Source organism: Natator depressus, chromosome 1 (assembly GCF_965152275.1).
Source record: "Natator depressus isolate rNatDep1 chromosome 1, rNatDep2.hap1, whole genome shotgun sequence".
Classification (NCBI taxonomy): Eukaryota; Metazoa; Chordata; order Testudines; family Cheloniidae; genus Natator; species Natator depressus.
In genome coordinates this window covers 217,818,824-217,844,360 of record NC_134234.1, presented here as the reverse complement: position 1 = coordinate 217,844,360, position 25,537 = coordinate 217,818,824, and the positions used below count along the sequence as shown (strand labels likewise).

Below are 25,537 nucleotides of genomic sequence, written 5' to 3'. Positions count from 1 at the left end.
TCCGGGTCAAAGCCCCATACATGCCACTTCTATGACCAGCTGCATTGTATTCTAAGGGGGAACCCTACCGCTACCCCACCACTGTCCATGGACACCTGCAAGGGGGGAGTGTCATGCAACTGGGAGGAGGCTTTTCTGGATGAGGAAGAGGAGGAGGAGGAGAATGCGCAGCAAAGAAGCGGTGAATCCGTTCTCCCCAGCAGCCAAAACCTTTTAATCACCCTGGAGCCAATACCCTCCCAAGGTGGGATCCCCGACCCTGAAGCCGGAGAAGGCACCTCTGGTGAGTGCACATTTGTAACTACAGTACGGGGTTTAAAACCAATAGTGGTTAACGTTTGATTTGCCCTGAAGAATTGGGAGGCATTTGCAATCAGTACAGCTACTGGAAAAGTCTGTTAATGTGTCTCAGGATGGAGCGGGAATCCTCCAGGGACATCTCCATGAAGCTCTCCTGGAGGCACTCTGGAAGCCTTTGCAGAAGGTTTCTGGGGAGGGCTGCCTTATTTCGTCCTCCACAGCAGGACACTTTACCACGCCAAGCCAGTAGCAAGTAGTCTGGAATCATTGCAGCACAAAGCACGGCAGCGAATGGTCCTGGGTTCTGGTCGCATTCAAGCAACATTTGGTCTATATCTTTCTGAGTTCGCCTCAGGAGAGTGATATCATTCATGGTCACCTGGTTGAAATAGGGGAATTTTTGTAAGGGAACAGTAAAAGGACTCTGTTCATGCTGGGTTATTTGTGCTTGGCTAAAAGGGATCATTCCGGAGAATAGCCACGCGGCTGGGGGAAGGGTGAAGGGATCATCCCAAATAGCCACGTGGAGGGGTGGGGGGAGGTGTGTGCTGCACATCCACCCAAAAACCGCAGCCCCTCCTTTTAAATGTGAAACCCAACCAGTATTGCTTGCTATGGGAAAGGAGGGCGCTGCAGTTTGAAACCATTCCCACATGTTATGAAGGCGTAAGAAGCCAAACCCACGTACCCTTTGGCTTACCGTGGCTGCCTGGAAACCGAATTCTGTTGCCCAGCCATGTGTGATGTGTCACCATACCGGCAGACGCTCAATATAAAAGGCAAAATGCGACTTTGTACCTAAAGCACATGTGCTGTCTGCTGTGAATTGCTTGATTCACTGTGAAAGTCTCCCTTTTGTTCTCAGAAATGTATCATCTTAAATTTTACTCTCCTTTTTTATCCCCCCGCAGGTGCAAATGTTTCTATGCTCCCCCTATCATCTCCATCCCTCAGGTTACGGCAGATTAGAAGGCAAAAAAACCACACTCGTGCTGACATGTTTTCTGAGCTCATGCAGTCCTCCCGCACTGATAGGGAACAGCTGAATGCACAGAGGCATTCAATGGCAGAGGCCAGGAAAGCATTAAGTAATCGGAGGCGATGCTGATGCTAATGGGGGAGCAAACAGATATAATGAGGCATCTGGTGGAGCTGCAGGAAAGCCAACAAGAGCACAGACCCCGCTGCATCCATTGTATAACCGCCTGCCCTCCTCCCCATGTTCCATATCCTCCTCACCCAGACGCCCAAGAACGTGGGCGGGGAGGCTCCGGGCACCCAGCCACTCCACTCCAGAGGATGGCCCAAGCAACAGAAGGCTGTCATTCAAACAGTTTTGATTTGTAGTGTTGCTACAATAAGCAATGTGGCCTTGTCCTTCCCTCCTTGTCAGTTATCTCACTTTTTTTTTAAATTAATAAAGAAAGAATGCATGGTTTCAAAACAATAATTATTTTATTTCCTTTGCCAGCTGTGATCGAAGCCGGGAGAGTGGTTGCCTTACAGGGAATTAAAATCAACAAAGGGTGTGGGTTTGCAGCAAGGAGAAACGCAGACAACTGTCACACCGTAGCCTGGCCAGTCATGAAACTGGTTTTCAAAGCCTCTCTGATGTGCATTGCACCTAGCTGTGCTCTTCTAATCTCCCTGGTGTCTGGCTGCTCCAAATCAGCCGCCAGGCGATTTGCCTCAACCTCCCACCCCGCCATAAACGTCTCCCCCTTTCTCTCACAGATATTATGGAGCACACAACAAGCAGTAATAACAATGGGAATATTTGTTGCGCTGAGGTCTAACCTAGTCAGCAAACTGCGCTAGCGAGCTTTTAAAAGTCCAAAGGCACATTCTACCACCATTGTGCACTTGCTCAGCCTATAGTTGAACTGCTCTTTACTACTGTCCAGGCTGCTTGTGTACGGCTTCAGGAGCCTTGGGAGCAAGGGGTAGGTTGGGTCCCCAAGGATGACTATTGGCATTTCAACATCCCTAATGGTAAGTTTCTGGTCTGGGAAGTAAGTCCCTTCTTGCAGCTGCTCAAACAGCCCAGAGTTCCTAAAGATGCGAGCATCATGCACCTTTCCCTGCCATCCCATGTTAATGTCGGTGAAACGTCCCTTGTGATCCACCAGTGCTTGCAGCACCATTGAGAAGTACTCCTTGTGGTTTGCGTACTGGTTGGCAAGGTGGTCCGGTGCCAAGATAGGGATATGTGTTTCGTCTATCACCCCACCACAGTTAGGGAACCCCATTGCAGCAAAGCCATCCAGTATGACCTGCACATTTCCCAGAGTCACTACCCTTGATAACAGAACCTCAGTGACTGCATTGGCTACTTGGATCACAGCAGTCCCCATAGTAGATTTGCCCACTCCAAATTGATTCCCGACTGACCGGTAGTAGTCAGGCGTTGCAAGCTTCCACAGGGCTATCGCCACTCATTTCTCAACTGTCAGGGCAGCTCTCATCTTGGTATTCCTGTGCTTCAAGGCGGGGGAAAGCAACTCACAAAGTTCCAGGAAAGTGGCCTTACGCATGTGAAAGTTTCTCAGCCACTATGAATCATCCCATACCCGCAACACTATGCGGTCCCACCAGTCTGTGCTTGTTGCCTGGCCCAGAATCAGCATTCCACTGTATCAACCAGCCACACTGCCACCATGATGTGCCAATTGCCACATCCCGTGCTTTCAGGAATGTCTGTGTCCATGTCCTCCTCACAATCATCCTCATGCTGGCGTCTCTTAGCCAGGTTCTGCACATACTCCAGGATAATGCACGAGGTGTTTACAATGTCCACAACAGCAGCGGTGAGCTGAGCAGGCTCCATGCTTGCCATGCTATGGTGTCTGCATGGGTAACCCAGGAAAAAAGGTGAAAAACAATTGTCTGCCGTTGCTTTCACGGAGGGAGGAAGGGGAGACTGATGACATGTACCCAAAACCACCCGCGACAATGTTTTTGCCCCATCAGGCATTGGGAGCTTAACCCAGAATTCCAATGGGCAGCGGAGACTGTGGGAACTGTGGGATAGCTACCCACAGTGCACTGCTCCGTGAGTCAATGCTAGCCGTGGTATTGAGGACGCACTCCGCCGACTTAATATGCTTAGTGGGGACATACACAATCGACTGTATAAAATCAATTTCTAAAGATTGACTTCTATAAAATCAACCTAACTTCATAGTTTAGACATACCCTCAGTTTTGGTGAACTTCAAACAGAACGGGGCAGACAAACCTGGCGGATATTCCAATACTAAGATTTACGAAGCCAGCACAAAACAGCTTCTATATTACATAACAAAAATCTATTCCGCACATGGATGGAAAAAATTATGGGGAACATTGGTCGCATTATTTCCACCTTTACTTTTGCACTGCCCAGCTCTGAAGGCAGTGCCCCGCCAGCAGCAGCATGGTATTGCAATCCTTATTTCTTTGCTGCTGCTGGCAGCGGCTCTGCCTTCAGAGCTGGGCACCTGGCCAGCAGCCGCCATTCTCCAGCTGCCAAGCTCTGAAAACAGCCCTGACGTCAGCAGCAGCCCAGAAGTAAGGGTAGCAGTACCGCAACCCCGCTACAATAACTTTGTGACCAGCCCACACAAATCCTTTTTGGGTCAGGACCCCCTACAATTACAATACTGTGAAATTTCAGGTTTAAAATAGCTGAAATCATTACATTTATTATTTTAAAAATCCTATAACTGTGAAATTGACCAAAATGGACGATGAATTTGGTAGGGCTCTTCTTATTAATCCAGGGGAGAGAGGATTTTTAAAAAGGAGATGTAGTGGACACCAGTAATTTTCTTCCTTCTCTTTGGTCTCTCTCTCTCTCTCCTTTTGCAGTTAACCTTCCAGTTGGAAGAACTTCTTAACCCAACTAGTAACCATAAGACCATTGAATAGGGCCAGACTTGCCCTGTTGTAGTGAAAGAATATGGAGTTGTCTGAACTAAAATAATTATGTCATGTTGGACCCTAAATAACACAATGTTTAACCCAGCTTTGTAGTCACTGTAGTCAGAGAGAAGTTGACATCCATGTTTTGATGCCCTATCTGAGGGACCATAAAGAGGCCTTTTTAGAAAGCAGTGCTCAGTGATGTTTGCAAATCAGGGTCCTTTAAGGTGTCTCCAGTTGGGTATCTAAACATTCAGGAACCCAAACTCACTTGTCACTTTTGAAAATCTTGACTGTAGTATTCAATGGTGTGTCCACTGGTTGGATTAACCTGTACTGGAACCTCTACTGGTTTAACCACAACCAGCTGAGATGATGCTAAACACAACTTGTCCCTATCTACACTGACTGCAAAGTCATGCTTAATGTTGGGTTAGCTAATGTGACTCCTTGCGGTGGAGGAGGAGGAGGAGGAGACTTAGAGTGGTGGTGGTCTGTGACTCCCTTCTGAGGGGGACAGAAGCTCCATCTGCTGATGTGACATGTTGTCCTGGGAGCTGTGCTGGCTTCCTGGAATCCACATCTGAAACAGTATGGAAAGGTTTCCAAGGTTCATCTGTCTCCCTGAACACTACCCCATGCTGCTCATCCATGTGGACACTAATGATGCTGCCAGGTCGCAGCATGAGCAGATCTGCAGTGACTACAAGGCTTGGGGAGCACTGTTGAAGGAGTCCGGGGCACAGGTGGTATTCTTGTCCATCCTCCTGGTTGTGGGTGAGGATCCACAGGGGGACACATGTATCCTGGAGATGAATGCATGGCTGCACAGATGGTATTGCTGGGTGGGTTTCAGCTTCTGTCATAAATATAAAGGGAAGGGTAACAACTTTCCTGTATACAGTACTATAAAATCTCTCCTGGCCAGAAGCACAAAATCCTTTTACCTGTAAAGGGTTAGGAAGCTCAGGTAACCTGGCTGGCATCTGACCAAAAGGACCAATAAGGGGACAAGATACTTTCAAGTCTGGGGTGGGGTGGGGGGGGGGAGAGCGTGGGAGGTTTTAGTCTGTTTGTTCTGTATGCTTGCCAGACACAGATCAAGGAAGCAAGCAATCCAACACCATTAGAATTAGTAAGTACTAGCAAGGGAATGCATTAGCTTATTTTTGTTTTGGCTTGTGATTTTCTCTGTGCTGAGAGGAAGGTGTATTCCTGATTTTCTTTTTGTAACTTTAAAGTTCGGCCCAGAGGGAAATCCTCTGTGTTTTTTAATCTGATTGCCCTGTAAGATTATCTTCCATTCTAATTTTACAGAGGTGCTTCTTTTACCATTTTTCTTTCTAATAAAGTTCTGTTTCTTTTAGAATCTGATTGGGGATTTTTTGTGTGTCCTAAAAAAAACCAAGGTTGGTCTGTGCTCATCTTGTTTATTCTCAAGCTTCCCCAGGAAAGGAGGTGCGGGGCTTGGGGGGATATTAGAGGGGAGTAGGAACTCCAAGTGGTCCTTTCCCTGAGTTTGTCTAAATCACTTGGTGGTGGCAGCATTACCTAATCCAAGGTACAAGAGAGAATTTGTGCCTTGGGGAGTTTTTAACCTAAGCTGGTAGAAATAAGCTTGGCGGGGGGGGTCTCTCATGCGGGTCCCCACATCTGTACCCTAGAGTTCAGAGTGGGGAGGGAATTCTGACAGCTTCTTTGACCATGAGATTCAGTTCCAGGAAGAAGGAGTGCCGGGAAGAGATGGGGTCCACCTAACCAAGAAGGGGAAGAGCATCTTCACACACCACTCACCAACTTAGGGGTGGGCTTTAAACTAGGTTCAAAAGGGGCAGGAGACAAAAGTCGAAAGTTAGGTTTAAAAAGGTGAGCTTAACAGAGGACTAAATGTTGGGGGGAAGCAGAAAATTACAATAGGGACATACAAGAACAAGGGTGATAACAGTGGGGGAATCTGCTCAACCTCTTAGATGTTTACACACAAATGCAAGGAATATAGGAAATAAACAGGAAGAACTGGAAGTATTAGTACGAAAGAAAAAATATGACTTACTTGGCACCACAGAGACTCTATGGGATAAATCTCATGACAGGAATAACTTGTTCAAGAAGGACAGGCAGGGAAAAAAAGGGAGAAGGTATTGCATTATACATCAGAAATGTATACACTTGTTCTGAGGTCCAGAAGGAGGTGAGAAACAGACCAGTTGAAAGTCTCTTGATAAAGATAAAAGGGTGGGGACAGGGGCCATGTCATAGTAGTGGTCTTCTATAAACTATAAAATCAGTTGAAGGTGATGAGGCATTTCTAGAACAAATAACAGAAATATCCAAAACACAAAACCTGGTAGGGATGGGGGACTTTAACAACGCAGACATCTGTTGGAAAAATAATACGGCAAAACACAAAATTTCCAATAAGTTCTCGGAATGCATTGGGGGCAACTTTTTGTTTCAAAAGGTGGAGGAAATAACCAAGAAGACAGCCTTTTTAGACCTGATTCTAACTAACAGGAAGGAATTGGTTGAGAATCTGAAGGTAGAAGGCACTCTGGGTGAAAGTGTTCATGAAATGATAGATTTAGCGATTTTAAGGAAAGGAAGGAGTTAGAACAGCAGAATATAGACAATGGACTTCAAAAAAGCAGACTGGAACAAACTCAGATTGGAACAAACCCAAACTTTTGGTGCAAAAGGTCCCAGGGGAAGAATATCTTTGGGAAAAAGGCATTTCGGAGAGCTGGCAGCTTCTCATAAAGACAATATTAAAGGTGCAACAGCAAACTATGCCAATGCAAAGAAAAGATAGGGAGAATAGTAAAACACCAATATGGCTGTACCGGGAGCTCTTTACTGACCAGAATATCAAAAAGGAATCCTACAAAAAGTGGAAACCTGGACAAGTTGCTAAAGATGAGTGCAAAGAATAGCACACAAGCATGTAGGGACAAAATCAGAAAAGCTAAAGCACAAAATGAGTAATACCAAGTGTGGGACATAAAAGACAATAAGAAGAGGTTCTATAATGACATTAGGAGCAGGGCTGGATTAAGGCATGATCTAACTAAGCTACATTTTAGGGCCTCGCAATATGAGGAGCCTCTAAAAATGAAAAAAATTGACTTCATTTCAAATTTTATCAAAATCGGTTGATAAATAAAGGAGATATGGGGAAAGAAGATTCTCTCTAAATACAGACATTTTCATTCAAATATGACAAAAAATATACACATTTGGCTACACAAATACCATTACTCTACCCTTACCCTTCACTAATTGTTCATTATTGACAGGTGGGAGGACCAGGACTGAGAAAAAAAATGATAATTGCACTTGTAAAATTAGTATTTCTATGAGTAAGTCTGCTATCAGTCTCCTAAGGCAGCGATTTTTTGGCCACCTGCTACTGGTAAAATTCTGACCATGCCTTCATAATTTATTTAAATAAATAAATAATTGATCTTACTGCCGATAAAATCGGGAAAAATGTGAGTTCGGACACGGCAGTGTCGTGAAGCAATCCTACCAAGCTCATACTCATATGGGATTCATCCTAGGACTGACGTCATGTATAGTGTCCCCCTTAGCTGGTAATAGCCAGAAGACCGCCATCTTTTGTTTACAGTCCAGCATGCTCAGTCGTATAGTGCCTTCGCTCCTGCTTTTCTTTGTTTTCTTAAGTGTTAGTGTGTTCTTTCTTCTTTTGATCTGTACATACATACAATTTTGTATTTTAGTGTGCACACCGCTCTCCGCTTCATGCACTATCCATGCTTCACATGATTGAGTTTGCAGGTGATCGTCTTACGGACTTGGATTGAGTGGCTCTTGAGGAGGATAAATGTGTGTTCGCTTCCCTCCATCAGTTTCGGGAACCTTCACAGTAAATATCAGAGAATGCTGATGAAAGGATAAATAGAGGGTTTTGAGAGAAGTGAAGGAAGATATACATATATATCCAAATATTCTGAGTACTGGGTGAGCAAGTTATTTCAAACTATGTGCATATATGATTTATAGGCTATTAAAGCCTCTAATATTCAATATATTTGCTTGAATATAGACTAGTTTTTCTCACTTTATCAATGCCTGACTAGAGATTACAAGTCTTTTTTCTGGTAAATTCTCTCTCTCTTTCGCGTGTATAGTTTGCTGTCATTCTGTGTGTCCGAGGTGTTTACTCAAGATTAATTAGTGATCCTGGGGGAGACAGAGGATAGAGAAGCAAACACGAAGAGAGATGTCTGCCTAGAAAATGCTGTAAGAAAAGCTATCTGCCCTAAGCATTCTGTGTATTGAAAGTGACAAACTCCGTAGCTTAGCATTTGAGGACATCATCAATGATTTTGCTTTTCAAAAATCATGAAAGAAAATGTTTTGAATTTCACTGTTAAAATTAATGTGATGTGCAAACAGACATACTGCAGGTAGTACTGCTTCCATTAGGTAAGCTGGTCTGTGTAACTGTGACAGCTTTTGTGTTGCTGTAGATATAAAGCTTTCACATCTACTAATTAAGAAATCAGACAAAAATATGTTAATTTGAAACTACTTTATAATGCAAACAGGCATATTGCATGACATGTTTTAGTTAGATTATTCTATTTTTACAACTTCGCCTTTGTATATATGCAGATATAAAACTTGTGTTTATATAGTCAATGTACTTTCTGTGAAAATAATAAATTCAATATTTTTATGGTACGGGGCCTCTTACACTTGACATAATTTAGGGCCTCAGAATGTCATAATCCAGCCCTGATTAGGAGCAAGAGAAAGACCAAGACCAGGTTGTCCATTTAGTGGGGAAGGAAAGTTAACAACAGTGACATCAAGAAAGATGAGGTGTTTAATGCCTAGTTTGCTTCATTCTTCATTAAAAACATTAATGGGGACCATAGAATCTATGAATCTAAGGCCAGAAGGGCCAGAAGGGACAATTGTGATCATCTAGTCTGATCCCCTGTATAGTATATGCCATGGAACTTCCACAAAATAATTCCTAGAGCTGATCTTTTAGAGCAACATCCACTCTTGATTTAAATATTGTCAGTAATGGAGAATCCACCATGACCCTTGGTAAATTGTTCCAATACCAGATTCTTAACACAATATTAACAACAAGGGGGAAGGAATGCAAGACAAAATAGGGAAAGGATATTTAGATAAGTTAGATGTATTCAAGTTGGCAGGGCCTGATGGAATTCATCCTTGAGTACTTAAGGAACCACCTGAAGCAATCTCAGAACCATTAGCAATTATCTTTGACAACTCATGGAGGATAGGTGAGGTCCCAAAAGATGGAGTCAGGTAATTATAGTACATATCTTTAAAAAGGGGAACAAAGAGGACTAAGAAATTATAGACTAGTCACCTAGAAAGATAGTGGAACAAATTATTAAACAATCTGTTTGTAAGTGCCAAGAGGATAATAGAGTTATAATAGCATGGCTATTATATAAATAAATAAATAGCATGGCTTTGTCAAGAACAAATCATGCCAAACCAACCTAATTTCCATCTTTGACAGGGTTACTGGCCTAGTAATATGTCTGAATCATTCACATAAGCAAACTAGAGAAATGTGGTCTAGATGAAATTACTATAAGGTGAGTGCAAAACTAATTGAAATTTGCAGATGAGATCATGCTGGGAGGGGTTGCAATCCCTTTGGAAGACAGGATTAGAGTTCAAAATGACCTCGACAATTGAAGAATTGGTCTGAATTCAACAAGACAAAATTCAACAGAGACAAATGCAAAGTACTACACTCAGGAAGGAAAAATCATCTGCACAACTACAAAATGGGGAATAACTGGCTAGGCAGAAGTATTGTTGAAAAGGCTCTGGGGGTTGTAGCAGATCACAAATTGGATATGCACCAACAATGTGATGGGCTTACGAAAAAAGCTAATATCATTCTGGGATGTTTTTATAGCAGTGTCATATGTAAGACCCAGGAGGTAACTGTCCCACTCTATTCAGCAGTGGTGAAGCCTCATCTGGAGTACTGTGTCCAGTTCTGGGTGCTACACTTTAAGGAAGATGTGGACAAAGTGGAGGGAGTCCAGAATAGAACAACAAAAATTGTGAAAGGTTTGGAAAACCTTGACCTATGAGGAAATATTAAAAAACTGGGCATGTTTAGTCTTGAGAAAAGAGGGCTGGATTAGGACCTGACAGTCTTCAAATATGTTAAGGGCTGTTATGAAAAGGACTGTGATCAATTATTTTCCATGTACACTGAAGGTAGAACTAGAAGTTATCAGCTTAATTTGCAGCAAGAGAGATTTAGGTTAAATATTAGGAAAAACTTTCTATCTACAAGGGTAGTTAAGCTCTGGAATAGGCTTCCAAGGGAGGTTGTAGAACCCCCGTCATTGGAGGTTTTTCAGAACAGGCTAGACAAACACCTGTCAAGGATTGTCTAGATTTACTTTGTCCTACCTCAGCACGGGGGGCTGGACAAGATGACATCTCAGGGTCCCTTCCAGTCTTCTATAGTATAAGTTTCTAGTGAAGACCTGTGAGGCATGAAACTTAAATGTTAAAAAATGGAAGGAGTCTTGTAATAATCTTTTGATTAATTGTGCATCAAACTGGAAATTATGTGGCTGTTTATGGGAGCATTGTATGGTAACTGCCACACAAATACTATAGTCTCTTCTGCCCCTGCTCCTTCACCATTAGAATCGGATACACAGTCTCCCCTAATGTGGATTTCCTAAGGTCTGCAGGAGAGTAGCTCAGTGGCTGCTGCTTGTTTTCCTTCAGACAAGCCTGGATGCTAAGTTAAACACAGACACTCCCCACGTCATCCCTGAAAGAAGGTTTGTGTGATACATGATGTCCTCAAAAAGAGCTGCTCAAACTTTTTCCATGCATCTGAAGAAGTGAGGTTTTTACCCACGAAAGCTTATGCTCACATAAATCTGTTAGTCTTTAAGGTGCCACCGGACTCCTTGTTGTTTTTCCATGTAAACATTGAAAAACTGAATGCTATAAAACCAAAATATTTTGACTTTGAAATTCTGCCGTGGTGCCTCATGGTAGTTGTCGTTCAGTTGCCTCTTGTCCCCATTGTCTTCTATGGGCTGGGCTCCCTGGCTGAACGACATCTCTCATGATGCCCCATAGCCAGGGACTCCCATGATGCACCATCTCCCATCTCCAAGAGGGAAGACCGTGGTGTATCATGGGAGATGTAGTCTGACCAGAAAGCCCAGCCTATCGAGGTGAGTGGGGCACCTGAACTAGAATTCCCATTAGGCCCTGCAGCAACATTTCAGAATAAAAATATTTTGGTTTTCATATCAATTTTTTCAGTGTTTTGAATTTCCTCCAAAAATTGAAATTTGCAGAGAGAACCAAGTTCTGGATCAGCTTTAGTCCTTAGGATGGAAGGTTCTCTCTCCCACTTTGTCCTGTTAAGGAAGATGTACGGAAGCAGGCACAGGAAATCCAAACTCTTCCTAGTGGGGAAAACCAAAAAACAGACAAAATAAGAGGGTGAGGAAAACAAACTGATGGGAGGAGAAGCTCAAGAGCAGAAAGCAACATTTCTGTGGCAAAATCCAGGATTTGTCCATCAGCTTCGCTGCATAATTTGCATTTGACATGAGCATTTTGACCATCTGTGCTGTATTTTAAGGGGCATCTTTATGTGATGCCTAATGTGCCATATCCACATTTTCCCTACTTCAGCAAAAGAACATACGCTGTGGTACCACACAAATGTGAAAATTTGCACTGTATTTCATTTTGTACCATGAACAAAATATAGTATACTTAAATCTTTCCTCCGAGTGTGGAGGGGATGGCTAAGATGACCTCTGGAGCTCCCTTTCAGGCCTACATTTCTATGATTCTATTGGGGGCGGGGAGGGGGGATGTCTTTCCTTTAAAAATAAACATTACTCTGCATTTTTCACACAGATTTTTTATATCTCCTTGAAACGTAGCGATTCACTCTGCCTTTGGTGTCTGGCTGAGACTAACATCTTTTTCCTTACACCTGGATTTCAGTGGCTGAAGTGTCACCTTGGCTCTGGGTTTAGACAATGTTCTTTAGTGTAATACGTGCAATAAAGGTAAAGTACAATTTTTTTAAAGTGCTTTTGTCCTTTACTGCTCCTTTCTGAAGAACTAAGGAGCCTTTTAAAACTTGAAATTTGCCTTTCTTAGCCCTTGTTGGCTATTGAAACTTATCCAGACTACTTCAAGAAAACAAAAGGCCTGGCAGGATTGCACCGATCCCATTGCACTGAGACCCCATTAATATTCCTGGTGCATGATGGAAAGGTGTCCCACTTTCTGTCTCTTCTCATACAAACAAGTGTTCTTAGGCTTCTCCACAGCATTCACCCTATTATACACTTGCCCACACCCCGTGTGCCAGGAAGTAATGCTGTGTATTTGTAACTAGTGTTCACAAAGCAATGACTCTTGCCTTGTGTATGAAGAATGAAACTTTCATTGGGATAGTCTTTTGCTCTTAGGTAGGTCCAAGATGCATACAGAGAAAGCTCAAGATATCCTTCATTTGGACATTCTGTAGCCACTCCCAGGACTATATCATCCCACTTTTGAGTAGAGTTTGAGGCTGTGGTTCAAAATGAGTGCTCCATTAAGACAAGACATTCCAGGAAATGGGTAGGGCGGCATTAATATCAGACCACTGGAACCACTGCTCCTCCTTAGGCTTCTCTGAGGCAGTGCCCTATACACCATAGTTCAGTCCTATTATATTGAACTTTTTAATATAACCTGGATTCCACGTATTACTAATGCTGACCATCATCAGTTGCATGGCTTTCCCAGGCCCACCAATCTCTTGTGAGACTGGCTGCTAGTGTAAAGAGCCAACATGACTACTCCAGTCTGATTCAGTCCGAGATTCAAGCTGACAAACTGTAGTGAGGTTGACTGGGGGTGCGGAATTCTGGAATGTCACACAAAACTCCCAGAATCCCCCACAACTCTCCCAGTAGATAGGAGTAAATATCTGGAGGAAAATTTAAAGCCTGACTTAATTCTCAATAACGGTGCTGGGCACCAGGATGTAGATGCTTCAAGTGTCCTAGAATACACTGGTACATACACTGTTGTACGGTGTGCTGTGTGGGATGTGTTAACATGGTTCTGTCAGGAATAGTGTTGCTGGCTGGATACTCTGAACCAAGAAAAAGAGACAACTAACAGTTTGATGCCCTTGCATGGATTTGTTCACTTAGCTCTGTATCCTACCTCCAGAATCAACCTCAGCAGCTGGCCTGTATGAAGAAGATTGACTCAGACTCTTGGGCAAAATAATCTTTTGTCCCAGGCCACACTCATGGCTTCAAGGCTGAAGTAACCTTTGTACTATCTATTCCTTCATCCTCTTTCACGGAGGGGAATTACCTTTGCATCCACTGGCCCTATCTCTAGAGCCCTGCAAATCTGCAGATATCTGCAAACCATGTTTGCAGATCGGATGCGGGTACACATTTTGTATCAGTGCAGGGCTCTATGTATCCCTGCTTCCACCACCTTCAAATTCCCTATTTGCCGTGACACACAGGTAACTTCGCAGAATCAGAGAACATACAGAGGTTGCACACTCCTTACATTGGCTCCACAAATCCTGTCCCCCTGCATGCAGGAAAATTAAGCCACTTGTAGACCTGTTAAAAGTGGGGGTGAGGGGAGCAAGGGAAATTCTCAAAAAAAAAGGGGGGGGTGTCAGATTTTTTCCCTTTATTTTTAAATGAAAATTTTCAGTTATAAAAATTCCAACTACTTTCAACCAACTCTCACCGGTTCCACTGTTCACAAGATCCTCCAAGTCTGGCACATGTCAGAGTCTCTTAAAGGTACAGTTCCCCACATGGGGGACGAGCAGAATTTGCCTCATCACATAAACACACCATAATCATGCCCCAGAAGAGCAGGATGATTTGCCCCATCTTGTAGATTCATGCTAATCATCTCTATTTGTCCAGCCAGTGCTGCAGACAGCTTGTGAGTAGCAGTGTGAACGATATCTTTGCCTTGCAGAGAGCTGAAAGAGATGAAAGAAGAGTGAAATGATATATAGAATCATAGAATATCAGGGTTGGAAGGGACCTCAGGAGGTCATCTAGTCCAACTCCCTGCTCAAAGCAGGACCAATCCCCAATCTTACATTTTACTTGTAAGAAGAGCAAAGCTGATGCCACAGGAGATGCCAGTGAACTACCTGCAGGAAGATACGGCAGCATAATGAAAGGTGGAAGGGGCATCATATAGTTCATTTGTGGATACAGCTGTAATTGGGTAGTATGAGACTCTCTCCTGCTTCATCCCAGCTCAAGAAAACCTCCTGGAGGTTTCTTATGCTTCCTGAGTTTCCTCATCTCCAGTGGGTGTTTGTTTATTGTTTATACAGCACATTTCTAGAAGGTGAGAAAGATGCTAGTGAGGTAATTAAATGCTGGATGATTTTCATAGCAATCCTAGCTGTCAGTGTTGGATTCACTGGTGGCTGTGCTTACTGCAACCCAGCACCGAATTAGCTCCCACTCCTGGCTCCCCTGTTCTTGGGGGACATCCATCTACATGCCTCTCACTCATGAATCCCAGCTCCCCAGCCTGAACAACAACAAGGAAATGCAGGGTTTTAATCTCCTCACCAGCACCTTCCCTATCGAAGAAGTGGGGAGGCCAGCTCTATCAGCAGCTGCAGTGCACCTATCATGGCAACAGTACAAGATGACCCTCGCTAGCATGGGACTCTGTGTACCCTGGGGTGGCAAATCCCAAATTACATAACCTGCAGGCGGTTGACCTTGTGATTGAATCCCAGAGACTGGCAAGGAAGCTACTCCAAAGAGAGCAGTGAGCTTGAACTCAGCTTGGTCAGGGTTGAGAAGCAATTTAACAGGCCTGCCAATTACTGACAAGCCTCTCTCTCTACTCCAAGCTGTTGGGAACTGCTGCCCAGTTGTGCTACTGATACTCTTGGAGGTGTGTGCTTTCAGCATGAGGCAATTGCCACATGCAATATTTAATTTCCCTAGTTCTTCCCTGTGTATCCTGAATGGCCCTTCACTTCTATATATTCTTTCTTCTCCTGATCCTTTAAGCATTAGTTATTGCAGCCAGCTCTGCCAGGTTAAGTCACTTTCCCTGGGGAAAAAATCCTTCAGGGTTTCAGCTTGTGGGGGAAAATATAGTGGAAGATTTTCAAAGGGCATAACTCGTTAATAAGGAAAGTGCATAGGTAACCAAGGCAGCAGCCTCCCTGTTTACGTACACATACCGTGGGATTCTGCCATTGTGATACAGATGGTGAACTGTGTAAACAACAAGTTCCTGTTCTGCATCAGCCCGTCAACGTGCTTCTTGGAAGAGGACTTCTGCAAGCTGATCCTTATCCCTTTACAGTTCAGCCATTTTCACCATCCCAGCAATGTTATTTGTATAAACAATCCAAACCCGTCGGGTAAGGCTGACACACAAGAGCATTTACTCTGCTTGAGGAGACAGGGGACTCAGCATATATTATATATAGAAGGCACTGTTAGGAAAGAGGGAAAATATTACACATAATCATAAAACAATCCTGTTTACCTAAAGGGCCAGGGTATTGTTTTAATGTGATGGTTTAAAACATATATACTTACACTGAAATTTGAACCTCCAGTTGTAGAGCTCTTTATTTCCATATAAACACTGGTCCAACTACCGCAGAGCTCCTAAGCAGGTGCTTAACATTAAGCATATGAGCCATCCGCTGAAGTCAATGGGACTGCTGCCAGGCTTAAAGATAAGCACCTACTTTTCTGGATCAAGGCCTATATGAGGGCTCAGCTCTACCGCCCTATCACAAAGACATTTATGGGGCTACTTTCAGAGGTGGGCGCTACTCAGAGTGAATAAGGGTGGCAGGATTGGTGCTTGAATGTTTAGGAGCATAAACAGGTGCTTGATTCAGCTTCCATTCACATTTCCATTGGTTTCAGTGAAGTTACTCCCAATTAATACCAGTCTCAGTGCTGAATCCAGACCCATATGGCTACAGCTGTCAAAGGATTCAAATGAAAATGTATTAAACAAACAATGAATCTATACATAACTTCCTTCTGGCTTCATTTGTTTTCTGATTTTCAACTAATTATCAGTTTTGTTTTCCAGCTAATCAGACCTAGAGATGAGCTAAAACAATGCCAGTTCAGAATGGTGTGTGAGGAATGGTGTGTGACTTACTAACACCATTTAAATTAGTGTGCGTGAGAGTGTGAGAGAGCACAAGTGTGCACTTGCACGCATCCCTGATATCTGGGAATACGTAAACTGTTAGCTTATGTCCTGTAACACAAAAAAAAGGCATAAGGCAAACAGAGTCACTCCAAAACACAAGAGAGGGGAATGCGTCTTAAACCCTACTGTCCCCTGAAAATGTGCTCGGTCATGTAAGGCAGATAATATAGGGGGACTTTAAGGAAGAATGCCACTGCTGAAAAAAGGGCATAGATTGACAGCACTAACAATGTAAAACCATGTTCACTGATGGCTAGTGATGCTGATCCAAGCAAAAATTGTGACATCAGCTAACTTCCAGAGCCAGGGTGGGATATAGCTCTAGGGCCAAGCAATGTACTTGCAAAAGGACATCCAGAGCGATGATCCATGTAAAGTTATGTACCTGTTACAGAGAACCAGACACAGACGGGTATCAACGAGAATGCAGTCGGTCAGGTGAGAAAGGGGGCTGAGAAAGCATGACAGCTGGAGGCCAGTCATAGCAACTTAAATTCACACCTCACTGAAGTGTGGCTCACGCCATTGTTATTGGCACAGAACCATGACAACAACAGGGCAATAGCTGAATGCACTGTGGGTTCAAGTACCATTAGTGCACGAGCTGTATAAACATATTCTGAAGACTTTTACCTAGAGCAGAACATCCTGCCACAGTGTTATGGAAACAGAAATACATAGAGACGCCCTGCACAAAATACCCAGAGACAGCGTTTAATAACCATCCACAAATGTGCAACGAAGGAACAGCTGCCATATACACAAGTGAGGAGACGGCCACCAGTCACATTGAGGACACAAAACACCTTCCTTCAGAAAATATGGCAGTATTTCCACCGTACACAATCTGTAATGGAGGGAGGGAGGGGAAGAATGTATGTCACATATTATGGGTCAAGCACAACCTGTGGTGCTGCTGCTGGCCCATCACTTTGTCTAGGTTCCACGCTAAGTTCATCTAACTTTGTGTGTGCTGCAAGGGCTGCTGTTGCTTCCCCTCCCACAGTATTGTTTTGATCAGAAGTAGCCTATTGCAAGATTGACCTGGTTTCACATGCTCACAGAGCTCACCTGCCCTTGAGTTGATCCCAAGACCTGGCCCTACTCACATCTGTGCTCCTGACTGGGTGTACATTTAGACCTGCCTTGGTCAGCCACTTATGGGTTATGTGACTCTGTTGTGGGGTAGCAACCACTTGTGCCTCAGTTTAGCCATTTTAAAATGGGTGTAATAATACGTACCTATCTCACAGGCATCTTGTGAAACTCAAATAATTGAAGTATGGTTCTGGTCTGAAATGTGAGTATATAACAGAATGGGGTCCATGACATTTCGAAGTTTAAAAAAAAAACAAAAGAGGAAACCTTAAAAAAATAAATAGTAATCCCCCTCCTTTAAACAAAATTAAAAGCTTTATTATGTAAAAATGAAAACTTACTGCTCCATGTGTATATTCAGAGTCATGTCTGTAGTGACAAAAATCTATTGTGTTAGCTTTATAATAAGACTAAAAAGTAACATTGGTAAGGCTTGGTCTGTATGAGAAAAATTGCACCACTTGGACCTGCTTTCACGGATAAAAACACATAGCACAACAAGCATAGTTTGTCTCTTTGTTAACTACTCATGCCATTTTCATCCAGGGGAAGGAAGGAAGGAAGGAAGGAGTCAAATGATAGTCACACAAGGCGAGTGAGGACAAGGTAGTATCTTTTGAGGGCTCCACACAGCACAGGTGCACCTCCTTGTGGTTAGGTCTGGGAATTACTTTTCACCCCTTATGGCTCCCCCTGCTATCGGTTGCTCATACTGTGATCCCTCTCTCTTTGTGACTCGAAGTGCTCCCTCTTCAAGACACAGTCCTTTGGCCAGTGTATCAAATCTCCCGTTCCAGTGTATCAAAGTCCCACTGGACAAGCAGTCCAGATGCCACCTCAGACAGTCTTCCGTCCCACCTCTAGGTCCTGAAGACAGGCCCACTACTGCGGGTTTCAGCTCAGGGACTATATGACTAGCAATCCGGGTCTGCTCTGCCTCAGTCCTGGTTGCTGTTTCCCTGGGTTCCTTTCTACCCCACCTCTCTATCTCCCAGTATCTCTCTGGGTTTGCTACTAGAACTTCTTCTGTTCTCAGTGACTACTTCACTCCTCTTGGCATCTTGCCAGATACCCTAGTCTAGGGCAGGATCCAAGGGCTTACTCTCCCCCTGGACTTCCTCTTTGTCCTGGACTGCCTCCCTTTCCCATAGTCTCCTCCTTTGTCTTTGGTTTTGGCACAGCAGCCTCATCATACGAGGCTATGACTGCCACTTCATTAATTTTTAGCCAAGTTTTTTGTTTTTGTTTTTCACTCAGTCTAGTATCCTTAAGGAAACATAGCAAGGCTGTTTTCAACTATTCCATTTCCCTGACATTGTCAGTAGGCCCGTTAGGGGGAAAAAAATAATCTTCAATTCCGAGCCGACTCAATTTTTCATAAAGAAGCCTTCTTTCCCACAATGAATATTCCCACAAAGAATATTCCCACAATGCCATAAAATCATGATCAACAGTGTCTTTGGTTTTGCACATAGTACACAGCCCATCTTTATGTCTTTTTAGGAGGTTTAACTTGTCATTTAAGGCACAATGACCTTCTAACACTCTGAAAATGACTACTTCACTTTTTTTCTCATGACTGTGGAGTATAGTATTACCTCCGATTGTTGAGCATACATCATAGAACCTTTGCCCTTTTGTTTCCTTAGTCCCTGCTATTCCTTTGCTAGCTCCCTGGTGCTCACACATTTAACTTCCTGTCCACTTAAGGGTATCTTAATATCCACCTCCTCATGTTTTAGAGCACGTTGTGCTGCTTTGTCAGCCATCTCATTTCCAGGTATTCCAATATGTGCCAGAATCCATTCTATCGTTACATAGATACCTGCTTGCATTATTTTAGTCTCCTCCTGCTAGCATTTCCTGACTTTACATTCCTATCCCAGGTCTCCCACAGGTGGGCTTCATCTGAAATTAGGCCTGATCAATCTTTGGCTGCCCTCCAGGTACAGCATATAAGGTTAATTGTCCCCTTCTAGCCCACATGAAACACACTCAGGGCTAGTGTGGCGTGAACGCCACATCACTTAATACATTACTGAAAAGTGCTCTGGCCCAGATCCTGACAGATATTCAGGTGCCTAACTCCCATGAAAATCAATGAGAGTTAGGAGCCTAAATACCTTTCAGGATCTGGGCCTCTATACCACAGTAAAGGATATGGTCTAAGTTTCTCAACAGAATTCATAGCACAGTACAATTCTGCATTTCGCATTCTCTCTATGTGATTCCATACACTATTATTATTTCTTTAAATCCTTCAAATTCCTCATTGGAAGGTAACACAGAACTGCCCTCAGAATTTGAAATTGACTAAACAAGTGCCAGGTAACTCCAAATTTTCTTCCTGTTATGTGCAATTAACCGTTTCCCACAGAATTCTTGGTTTTGTTTTCAACAGTAGGAAAATAGAATTTCTCTGAAAAAATAATTGATGCTGGTGTACCCGGTCCCAAGAGAATTTCAGTCTGGTGAGTGGGATGCATACACAACTTGGCATTCGCTTCTCTACCCAGGCAGCTCAATGGAGATGATGAACTCAGGCCTAGACAATTTTTGCCCATGTTCCAAAGTAGGCCAGCAGCACTTACAAGCTGTTCACTCTTTATTTTTGCAACCCCTCCTTACTGTGGACAGACACTGGTTTCCAAAGAGTAGATGATTTTGTTATGGACACAGCTGAAATATCACGGTTTACCAAACAACAGATGAGTTCTTGCCAGAGCTGGGTTCCTACCACAAACCATTTCTCACAAATATTCACCTGTATAAAAAGGACATTTGCTTTGAAAATGGGTCTGATCCAAAATTCATTAAAGTCATTAGAAAGCCTGCCATTGACTTCAATGGGTTTGGATCAGGCTCTCTGCTTCTAGCCTTTATAAATTAGCTCATTTATTAAAAACACCACATTTAGTATTCAGAGACGGAGCGTATGCAAAGTGAATATTACAGAACATTGACCGAAAGTACATTTTAAACCTATACGAGGCTGTTCATTCCAGAAAAATCAAAGTCTAAGGCTATGTCTACACTAGCGAGCTTACAGCGGCACAGCTATACCGATGCTGCTGTAAGCTCACCCGTGTAGCCGCTCTATACCGATGGGAGAGAGCTCTCCCGTCGACATAATAAAACCACCTCCATGAGTTGCGGTAGCTACATCGGGGGTAGAAGCTCTCCCCCCAACAGCACTGTGCACACTACCATTTATGCCGGCATCAGTTATGTTGCTCAGGGGGTGTCTTTTTTCACACCCCTGAGCGACATAAGTTTTGCCGACATAAGCGGTAGTGTAGACGTGGCCTTAAACTTATAGTTGGGCAACGGAAACACAACATGGTAAAGAAAGTGGATGAGGTAATATCTTTTATTGGATCAATTTTTGTTGGTGAAAGAGAGAAGCTTCCAAGCTTACAGAGCTCTTCTTCAGGTCTGGCAAATGTACTCCGTGTCACAGCTAAATACAAGGTGGAATAGATTGGAATTGACATAAGTAGTTATACATTTCAAGGGCCCATTCAAGGCAAAGTGGCTCGTTAACACCTCTCCAGTCATGGGGGGGAAGAGGGAGGCGGGGTGGGGGAGGGTTAGTTATAGATTCATGGAATAAGCCATAAATCCTGTATATCTATTAGTCCATGATTTTTAGTGTCTAGCAAAGTTATGAATTTAAGCTCCCAGGCTTGACCTTTGAAGGTGTTGTTCAGGTTTCCTTTGAGAATGAGGGCAGAGGTCTCAGATATGGAGTGATTGTTTTGTGAAAAGTAAAGGAGTACTCGTGGCACCTTAGAGGCTAACCAATTTATTTGCTCAAATAAATTGGTTAGTCTCTAAGGTGCCACTAGTACTCCTTTTCGTTCTGTGAATACAGACTAACATGGCTGCTACTCTGAAACCTGTCATTTGTGAAAAGTGTTCACCCACAGGTGATGGCGTACTTTTGTCTTTTAACGCTTTGCTGTGTGAGTTCATTTGAGAATGTAGTGATTGTCTGATTTCACCCAGATAGTTTTTACTGGGGCATTTAGTGCCCGGGATGAGGTACACCACATGTTGGAGGCACATAGTTACCTATTGATGAGCATCTCAGAGCTCAAAAATAATGCAGAAAAATCCTTCAGTAACTAAATTTCAAATAAAATAAATAACACACCTGAGAAAACCTGAAGACACTCATGACAACTTTGTTGGGAAAGAAAAAGAGGAAAAAAATACAGTAATGGAATTATTATCTCAAATTATTTTTGCAGCATAGTCCAGTGGGGAGGGTATTGGGGCTAAGAGTTAAGAGATTTGGGTTGTATTCCTGGCTCTGATCACAGACCTTGGGAAAGTTATTTTAGTTTTCTGTCCCTCAGTTTCCACAACTGGAAAATGGAAATAATGATACTTGTCCACCTTTGTAAAGGGCTTGGAGATATATGTAGAAAAACTGCTACGTGGGAAGTCAGTGCTGCCTAGCAAAGTGTTTTTCAATCCGTGGGTTGCAAACCAGTACTGGGTCGTGGCATGTCAGGCACTGGGTCACCTTGCTCTGGTCAGCACCACCGACCAGGATGTTAAAAGTCCTGTCGGCGGTGCTGCCCAGCTAAGGCAGGCTAGTGCTTACCTGTTCCAACACCGCGCTGCACCCTGGAAGTAGCCAGCAGTGGGTCTGGCTTCTAGGCAGGAGGGCCACGGGGCTCCTTGCGCTGCCTCTGCCCCAAGCACTGCCTCCGCATTCCCATTGGCCGGGAACTGGCCAATGGGAGCTGGGGTGTGGGGGGCGGTGCCTGCAGGTGAGAGTCATGCAAAGCCACTTGCGCGCCTCTGCCTAGGAGCGGGACCCACTGCTGGCTGCTTCCGTGGCGCAGTGCGGTCCGCAATGCCAGGAGAGGCAGGAAGCCTGCCTCTGAACCATGGCTCGCTGCTGACCAGGAGCCCACCAGAGGTAAGTCCGCACCCCAACCCTGTGCCCCAATCCCCTGCCCCAGGCCTGAGCCCTCCCAAACCTGCAACCTCTTCCTGCACCCCAAATCCCTCATCCCTGGCCCCACCCCAGAGCCCTGATCCCCTCCTGCATCCTAATGCCCTGCCCCAGCCCTGAGCCCTGTTCCACACCCTGAACCCCTCATTCCTGTCCCCACCCCAGAGCCTGCACCCCCAGCCCAGACCCCTGACCCCCTCCTGCACCCCAACCGCCTGCCCCAGCCCTGAACCCCCCCAACCCAGAATCCCTTCCTGCACCCCAGCACCCTAATCCCTGGCCCCACCCCAGAGCCTGCACCCCCAGCCCAGAGCCCTGACCCCCTCCTGCACCCTAATGCCCTGCCCCAGCCCTGAGCCCTGTTCCACACCCTGAACCCCTCATTCCTGGCCCCACCCTGCAGCCCTCAGCCCAACCCTCTGCCCCAGCCCTGAGCCCCTCCCACACTCCAAATCCCTCATTCCTAGCTCCGTTGGGTCACGGACATCAACAATTTTCTTCCACTGGGTCCCCAGAAAAAAAGTTTGAAAACCACTGGCCTAGCAGCTGTCGCCCTGGACTGGTACTCAGAAGACTTGGGTTCTATTCCTAGTTCCTGCAATTGGCTTGCTGTGTGACTTTAGGCAAGTCACTTTGTTTCTCTGTGCCTCAGTTTCCCCATCTTTGAGATGGGGCTATTGATACTGGCCTCCTGACCTGCTTTGAGATCTGCTGATAAGAAGAACTATATAAGAGCTAGGTATTATTACATAAAATAATAATACCTTATCTCTATTTGCTACAGGCTATAAAATTAGGTAGCATGGCAGAGCTGTGTGTGACAGGTGGGCATTCTGTGATCCTCCCTGGTGACCATGCAGCGCTGGAATGTAGGTGGGTGGGTTTGCAATTATGCTGTTGTTGATTCCATTCCATCTAAGAGACAACAACATGATTTGTACATAGCTCTGAATAAGTTCCTTGTTAAACTTGCAACCATCTGGACTGAGAGTCATTGCTCTGAACACAGCAGACCACGTCAGCCACATGAACGCTACCCAAGATCAGTGGGGTTTGTGAGACTGAAGCATGAGGGTGTGGGTTGTTGGTATCAAGACAAATAACCTGGCTAAATAACTAAGGAACTGCTGATGATCTATATAGACTATAAGAGGCTAGTCAAGAGAGACCTGAACTCTAGTGCCTTGACCAAGGTAAATATAAGTAGAGATGGGAGCAGCCTCAGAATAAAACTCAAAACCAGACAAAATTCATCTTTGTTCAGATTTAGTTACAAGCTTGAATCTCAAGTTAGGTTCACTGAAGGTTTTGTATTTTCTGAGGAACTTGAGCTCAGTAGTGAAGGAAATGGGCTCACATTTCCAGAAATTCTGAGTTAAATTTAGAGTAAATATGGAGTCTGGGGCTGATTTATGGTTTCAGAGAGAAAGTTTATGAAATGTAGTGGTTTTATTCAAAAATCAGGCAAAACCAGGAGGTTTTGAATGAGCTTTGCTTTCAGTTTTAGGTGTCACTCAAACTCACAACACAGTCAAAGCTCAAAAGGTGTACATTCACATGAATCTAAATAGGGGAGGGGGAAGGGCTGTATTAGAGCTGGTTGAAAAGAGGAGGTAAATAAAAACAATTCCAACATTCCCCCACTTTTTCAACATGTTGACCAGCTGTGTATTTGGTTGAAAAATGGGAGAAATAACTTCTGAAATGATATTTTTCATGTTTGTTTTTTGAATCTCAAAATTTCAAATTCCATCAAAATTTGAAAACAATCAACCATCTCAGGTTTTCCTGCGGATGTGAACAGATGAGTTACATACACCTGGAAATGAAGCCCTGAGGGTCCCTGTAATGTTGTAGGTATTTTTATTATGCTTATTACCGCCTGGTTGCAAATGTGAAAATAACTATTTCCAGTTAGGAGCCCGAAGGCTACAGTAAGCATGCTGCTGGGGGGAGGGGAGGAGGAAGTTTTTCAAGATGGAGGCTGCTTAGTTGTCTATGTGAACTTGTATCAAAATAAAAGATCTCCTTTTTCACTTCTAATCTGGTTTGGGCCTCCATATATACAGTCCCCAACACTGAATTAATTTTGAATTTAATTCATTGTTTCCCCTCTTTGCTCCTTTTTGACAAGAGCATGTCTCTCTTTTATCTCCCCCTCTAATTCCAAGAAGGAATGTGGATTCTCATTCAATTTCTCTTGTCTCTTTTCATCTACCCCTGCCTACGTACAAAACTATAGACAGAAGGGCCCAGGAAAGACCACTTGGGTCATCCATTCTTATGCATGGTATCACAGGTCCAGATGAGTTCCCACTCTTGGTCACTCACCAGACTGCGGGGAGGGGACCCAGCTGCTAGATCCCATGTGTTTTAAGCCTCTGGAATCTGAACAGAGCCAATGCAGTGCCTCTGTCTTGGGGTTATGAGACACACATAGGGTGTAGATCATCTATTTAGCACCCTGTCTCAAGAGTTTAGACCACACAGACCACTGGCAAGCCCTCTGGAACCAGTGCTGTCCCATTAGACTCCTGTCACTTAAACACCCGCTCTCCCAGAAGTCCACCTGAAGGTGTGCACCTTCTGGGTTATGGTTTAACTCTCTCAGGGGCCATTTGATAAGGTGTAGCACATAACACATACAGACTTTACATGCGACTCAAACACAGCAGTGCTCTTAATCACACAGGAAATTACACAGCTCGATTCAAAAACAACAAACACCATATGCCTTTCCCTGCCTCCATTTCCTCATCACTCTAGAGCATTCTTTGAGCTGGGGTCAGAGTCTGCTAGGGCCATCCAGCATCCTCCTGTTGTTGTGCAAGGTTTGTGTTCTGAAATATGGAGTCTTCTGCCACAGCTGGCTTCCTCTGACCTTGGCCAGTCCATCCCCTTCCTCTTTTTTGCCCAAACTTCATGTGTGCTTCTCTGTGGGTCTTAGCCAGTTTATATACTGCCCCCATCCCCTCATTCAAACACC

At 44.1% G+C, this 25,537-nt stretch overlaps 1 long non-coding RNA gene across 1 annotated transcript in view; it reads right to left on the bottom strand.

Moving 5' to 3' along the window:
• Positions 1 to 7,651: 7,651 nt before the first annotated feature.
• Positions 7,652 to 25,537, bottom strand: part of LOC141975415 (uncharacterized) — a 93,208-nt gene continuing 75,322 nt past the window's right edge. The window contains exons 4-7 of the long non-coding RNA XR_012635913.1: positions 15,484 to 15,741; positions 14,001 to 14,244; positions 10,650 to 10,726; positions 7,652 to 8,102 (exon numbers count right to left, since the gene is read on the bottom strand). This is a non-coding gene — a long non-coding RNA (uncharacterized LOC141975415). The remainder of the gene's footprint in view (positions 8,103 to 10,649; positions 10,727 to 14,000; positions 14,245 to 15,483; positions 15,742 to 25,537) is intronic.